We start from the raw sequence: 6000 nt of genomic DNA, 5'->3' as shown, positions 1-6000 counted from the left end.
ACAGGACACCTGACCCAAACTAGCCAAAGGGGCATTCCATATCACAGCACATCATGCCCAGTATATATAAACTGGGGGGAGTTACCCGGAAGGCCCAGATCACTGCTCGGGTCGGGCTGGGTGTCGGTTGGCGGGTGGTGAGCAATTGTATCCTCTCCCGTTGTTATTTCACTAACCATTATTATCATTGGTGGTAGCAGTAGTGGTTTTGTATTATACCTTAGTTGCGGGACTGCTCTTATCTCAACCCGTGGGAGTTACATTCTTCCGATTCTCCTCCCCATCCCCCCGGGAGCGGGGGGAAGAAGGGGGGGAGTGAGCGAGCGGCTGTGTGGCTCTGAGTTACCGGCTGGGCTCAAACCACGACACTAGTCTAACAAGTGACTTCTTATCTGCAAAGTACAGTCCCTTAATAAGTTTTTCTCTGCTACTGTTGATGAGCAGATGATGATACATATATGCATATTGTATATGTATATACAAATATTTGTTTTGTGCTGTCATCCTGCTGACATGAAAGACTGGTATCAAATGATGATGAAAGTAAGGCAACCAAAGAGGAGGTTAGCAATAGGTCACCTCCAAGTCAGGGTGTCACAACACTCTTGTTTGTTTAAAAACCTGTGTTTGCGTTTTGCTCTTATTACAAAATGAAGCACCTGAATAGAGCACGTTATCTGAGGTGATGTCAAATCACATGACACAGATTAAAAACAAAAGTTTGGCTAGTGCCATATGCAGGGAATTGTGAAATATTCATCATTCTGGTGCTCAGCAAGTGGCTACAAGGATATAAACTGTACTTAGTTTACTTACTACTGAACCCACAACTGTGCGTTGTGGGTTCAGTAGTATTTTGCTAGAAGGGAAAGTGAGATTTTGCAAGATTTCAGGGAAGAGGTGATACTGCAGTATTTCCTACATAAAGTAGTATAATACCACATATGTCTGTAATGTGCCATATTCCCCAGTTGATTACTGGAGGGATAGTGCTTAGCATGCCAGAACAGCATGACAACAGAGCAGCAAAGTTAAAAATAAAACAGAAGGTGGTGGATGAAATATATTGACTTTGTAGCAGTTCCACTGGATCAGTGCTGGACTTGGTCGGAGTTGTGGCACAGGGCTTTTCTCAACCAATCACTCTGTTAAATTAAGATCATTGGTCTGGAGATGCTACACGAAGCTGAATAGGTACGAAATACTTTATTGCATGTCACTTGCTCTCTTCTTTATCCTGTACTGAAGAATTTAACATGTGCTTAGACTCCTCTGAAATAGGGCTAGGCTCAAAGAAACTGCACAACTTAAGACTAAAAACCAAAATTCTAGTGCAGTAATTTTCAGCCAGTGAGGAACAAAATGATCTTTAGCTTACCTAATTTAGTTCTGGTTTTATTCCTTTACAATCAGTCAGGATTATACATTAAACATTATACAGCTGGTTTTAGAGCAGTTTTAATTTGGATTACATTTGATCAAATGTCACTTTTATGTCATACAACAGAGTAATTTTCATCACAGAAGAAAGAAAAGGTGCAAACTTGTGCCCCTTATGTTTGCCAGCAGTTTCATGGTGCTGACAGATGATGGGGATGACTTGTTTCTGGGATGGTGGTTTTATCACTTCTCTGTCAGACATTTCTTCTCCAGTGCAGGGAAGTCTCAGCTGCTCTGTAGCAGCTATAAGATATCTTTAGATGCTAATCTGATCCAAAAGCAAAACTCTTGACATACGGTACCTCTAAACAGCTACAAATAAGCCACATGAGGTACCTCAGGGAGGGGCCAGGTGGGTAATTGGGGGTCAGAAGAGTTACATCTTTCTCAACCTAAGCCATTGTACCTTTCACTTAAGGCAAGGAGATAAATTAGCTGTTAAAAGATCAACATGAATGTGGAATCCTTAAAATGACATACGCAGAGTGGCAGTCAGCTACTCTGCACTTCATGTTCTCATAGACTTTTCCCTGCACATCATATAGCTAGCAGTTTGGAAGAGAACATGAAATCCATTGTGCATATGACAATGATGCTTCATACAGGCATGAGAGAAAATAAAATGACAATTTGTGCATGAGCTCACAGTTATGTACAATGCTTATTTTTATTCAGATGTCAACAATGTTTTCATATCTGAACTCCTTTTCCCTTTTATTGAAATTGGCTTTAGCAGAACAAAATGATTATGAAGCCCATTAATCTTAATTTTTCACACTGAGATTCATTTTACAGAACTGGAAGCTACAGAAATGGAACCATCCACTGCTTTCTCTGTCACGAGGATATCTAAATGTAATGCAGATTGAAAATTAAATGCAAGAGACAAGATAGCACTTCTAATAACCTAGTAATTTCTAAATAAGTAGACTTAGATTGATGGAAGTTTTCCCAATAACACAAGATAGCAATACTTGTATAAAAAAGTCTCATGTTGATAAGGATTTTCTAAAGCTTTAAATTTATTCCTCCAATCTATCTAAATGTATGTGAAGTAGAACTATACTTATTCTACTGTATTATGTCTTCTTCAGCCACTAACAGGAAGTTGTGAACTGTGGCAGATTTGGATGACAGTATTTCAAAGGTCCTTTGTATAGTTGTATCAAAAGGGCAAGATAATCAAGAGCTTGGTGAAGTATATTGAATAAATATTCACTTTCCTTAACTCAACATGTAACCTCTGCAAAGTCCATACTTCTATCCAGTAATATAACATTAAATGCTGTGATATTTTAAGAAGACTTTGAATTCTGTTTTATTTATTGATATCAATATTATCTAAGAAAATAACAAACAACAGAAAAAGTTATTTCCACTAAGATGTTTACAGGAGAAGAAAAGGAATAATTTTCTACTACTGAATGGTTTGTGTTTTGCAGTGGGTGTACAATACTAGTATAGGATTCAAAAAATTATTGGTTCAGAGGTAACCTGTATACCTTCCTGTAATTCAATGAGTATTACTTTGCATCTTTTAAGTTGCTTTTGTAATATAATGTTTCCATATTCCCCCAAAATAAAAATACAACCCTCCCCATTTTGCTTGCTTTCATTTAAAGTCAGATCAAGTGATCTAAACCCATAAATTTCATCAGATATTGGTGGAAAACTTGTCCAAGGTACATTAAAATTTCGCATTTTCACAGTTGAGTTCAGCGACCTTGTTACAAAACTTTTAGGATATTGAGGTAATTTTTAGAAGTGTTAATTTTTTATAAACTTTAGAGGATGTACTATGGACTTCTCACACACATTTATAATTTGTTAACAATTACTGAGTATGTTCAATATGAGCTCTCTATCTTTTGCTTTGATTAGGAAAGCATTAACACACTTAACTCATGTGAGTACTTGTGAAACCTTTGGATATGTCAGCAGCTTTTTAGATTGACTCTGCAGCTGGATGATAGCAAAGGTGGATTGGAATCATGTTTGAGTGCTTCTGTTCCTTACTTTCAGAGAGACCCTAGAGGAAGGTGCTAGCTAATTGCTCATTCACTCTGAGACCTCTCTCTTCATTATAAAATAAATAAATGAATATAAGTGAAAGAGGAAATTGCACCATTTGCTAAGTAGACCAGACGTTACTTCATAATTGTTCAGCAGAGAAGGGGGGGGGGGGGGGGGGGGGGGGTGGAAATCCAGTGCTCTAAACCATATAAACACAAGAGAAGAAATTAAGGAAGCTTCTGTATCTGTGCTGCAGACAACTCTGTGCTGCATCTACCGTCTACCTGCTAGGTAAGGATATTCTCCTCTGTAAAGCCATTTCATTGATTAACATTAGACTGGAATAAAGAAAAAGAGCTGGAACAGAATGGGTAATATTCTAAATTATGAACTCTGTTACAATTCTCCTTTTGTAAATTAATATATGTGAGAGATTTTTGTATATGTCAGTTTTATTGTGACAGAGATTTAAGAACTGTTTAAAAGTCAGTTAAGATAGACATACTACCTAAGTCTACTGGTAATTTTATTCTACCATTTCTTGATTTACTTAGAATATCCCAGTAAAGTATAATAGAATAGTGAGGACTAGTATCTCTCTGACATGTTCTGACACAGGATGCTGTGTCCATTTAAATCTGAAATGGCAACTGTCAGAAGCAAGGCTGCCCATGCAATGAAGAGCCCAGGCAGCAGCAGAGGAGGAGGCTGAGGTAGAACTGACGTACCGCTTGGTGTCTAGGAAAAGAAAAATACAGGGTACTACTTCTACGTTTTTTAAGACTGTGTCAGGTGCCTTCTAGTGCAGTAGATGTGGCAGGGTGGCTCAGGGATCTCCTTTCAAGCCAACCAGAACAAATTTTGGAAAAGAGAGAATAGCTTATAATTTGCTGACTTCCTAATAAAAAGGAGATGTGAAAGAGAAGAGCAATTGTCTGCTGGGCTGTCTGACTTAGGAACAGACATCAGAAGGCTACAGGTGCACACAAGTATAGAAAAAAACGTCATGTTCACAGTGTTGCCTGACAGCAGAAACAAGGGTATTGAACCAAGGATTTTGTAGTGGACGAGGCTGGATGGGAGCAGTTGAGAAGCCAGCTAAATAAACCCACTCAGGGCTACAGCCTGCTTCGTGATCCAGGACACAAATAGACACTTTCCTTCACTATTCGTTTGGCTTAGAACGAGTTGAATTAAATTTGAGGTTTATTTTGTTTCAGGCACCTTAAGCGTTTTGGTATTTTAAAATTTTATTTCTCTGCTTTCTTATTATAACATTTACTACTATGAGATTTTTGATTTGAAAATATAGGCAAGGAATCATATGTGTTTTCTCAATGTTAGATGAGGCAGCGTGCTGATCAGTCACATTTCCCTGACAAGCTGTCTCCTGACATTGTGCAGAGACCACTGAGGTTCTATGCTGATCTAGGCATCTAATGTTACCTGGAGATTAAAGCTGAAACAAATCCACAAAAGTCTTCTGAGAAACAAGAAAATGCTTCTGGATTTGCAGGGTTCATTGAATAATATATCAATATCAGGATGGCATTGGATAAAAGGGAGATTCAAGGTAATTCACTGAGGGTTTGGAAGAAACAATAACAGGACATTCAGTTAAAATACCCATGCTTTTCAGTCACCTCTCCAGCATCTTTTTACTGTTTTCTTTTTCTACCAAGAATCCAGAGAATACCAATACAACCAATAATATATGATACTGTGAGGAAAAACATTTGGAGTCACAATAAACTGCTTTGGACCAAACTTGGTACAAAAATAAGTCTCGCTGTTTGAAGCAGGTTCTGCATAAAGCACTAACTATTTGCCAGTTTCCTCTCACAAATTCTCTCTATTGTCTCTGATACCTCTAATTGTAATATGGAAATTAAAATAAAACCAAAATCAGTAGAGTCATATGGCATAGAGAGAGGGCAAAATTACGAAGAGCTGTAAAGGTTTAGGATGTTACTGTCTTGTACATAGAGGTTACCAGTTCTGATGGCATGGAAAGTGTCAGAAATCCTTAGCTGCTCCAGTTCAGTCAACCATTGTAGCTTCATGCCTTGATACTGTGTTTTGGCAGTGTTGCGATACAGGTGGAATCTTCTGATGTTTTGAGTAGGACCGGATGAAGGTCTCAGCTCATGCTCACGCACTGCAGGAAGTCTTCCCAAATTTCACATTTAACATCCTATTTTACGCAGAATGCCCTCAAACTCTAATCGTAGGAAAAAGAACAAAATCTTTAAAAGTATGTCCATTAAAAAAATATACACACATATAAAAAGTGTTTTATTTTTTCTTACTTCTATGAGAACTGAGCTGAACTTGATAAACATGCAGAACCAGAAGGCTATTGGTTTGGGGGATTTTTTTGTGGCCATCACAGGAAGGGGAAAATTGGGAAGATTATCGCACAAGCTGACATGTGGATGATCCAAGAAAACAAAGATGTGGCTACCATCATAGACTAGCTTTTTAGTGTTGCATTACACAGGATACTTCAAAAACCCCATATTTAAAAGAGACTTAATTGTTTATAGT

The sequence above is a fragment of the Strigops habroptila genome, chromosome 12 (genome assembly GCF_004027225.2).
Source record: "Strigops habroptila isolate Jane chromosome 12, bStrHab1.2.pri, whole genome shotgun sequence".
NCBI classification, from domain to species: domain Eukaryota; kingdom Metazoa; phylum Chordata; class Aves; order Psittaciformes; family Psittacidae; genus Strigops; species Strigops habroptila.
The sequence above is the reverse complement of the archived record's forward strand: the minus strand, read 5'-3'. Positions refer to the sequence as shown.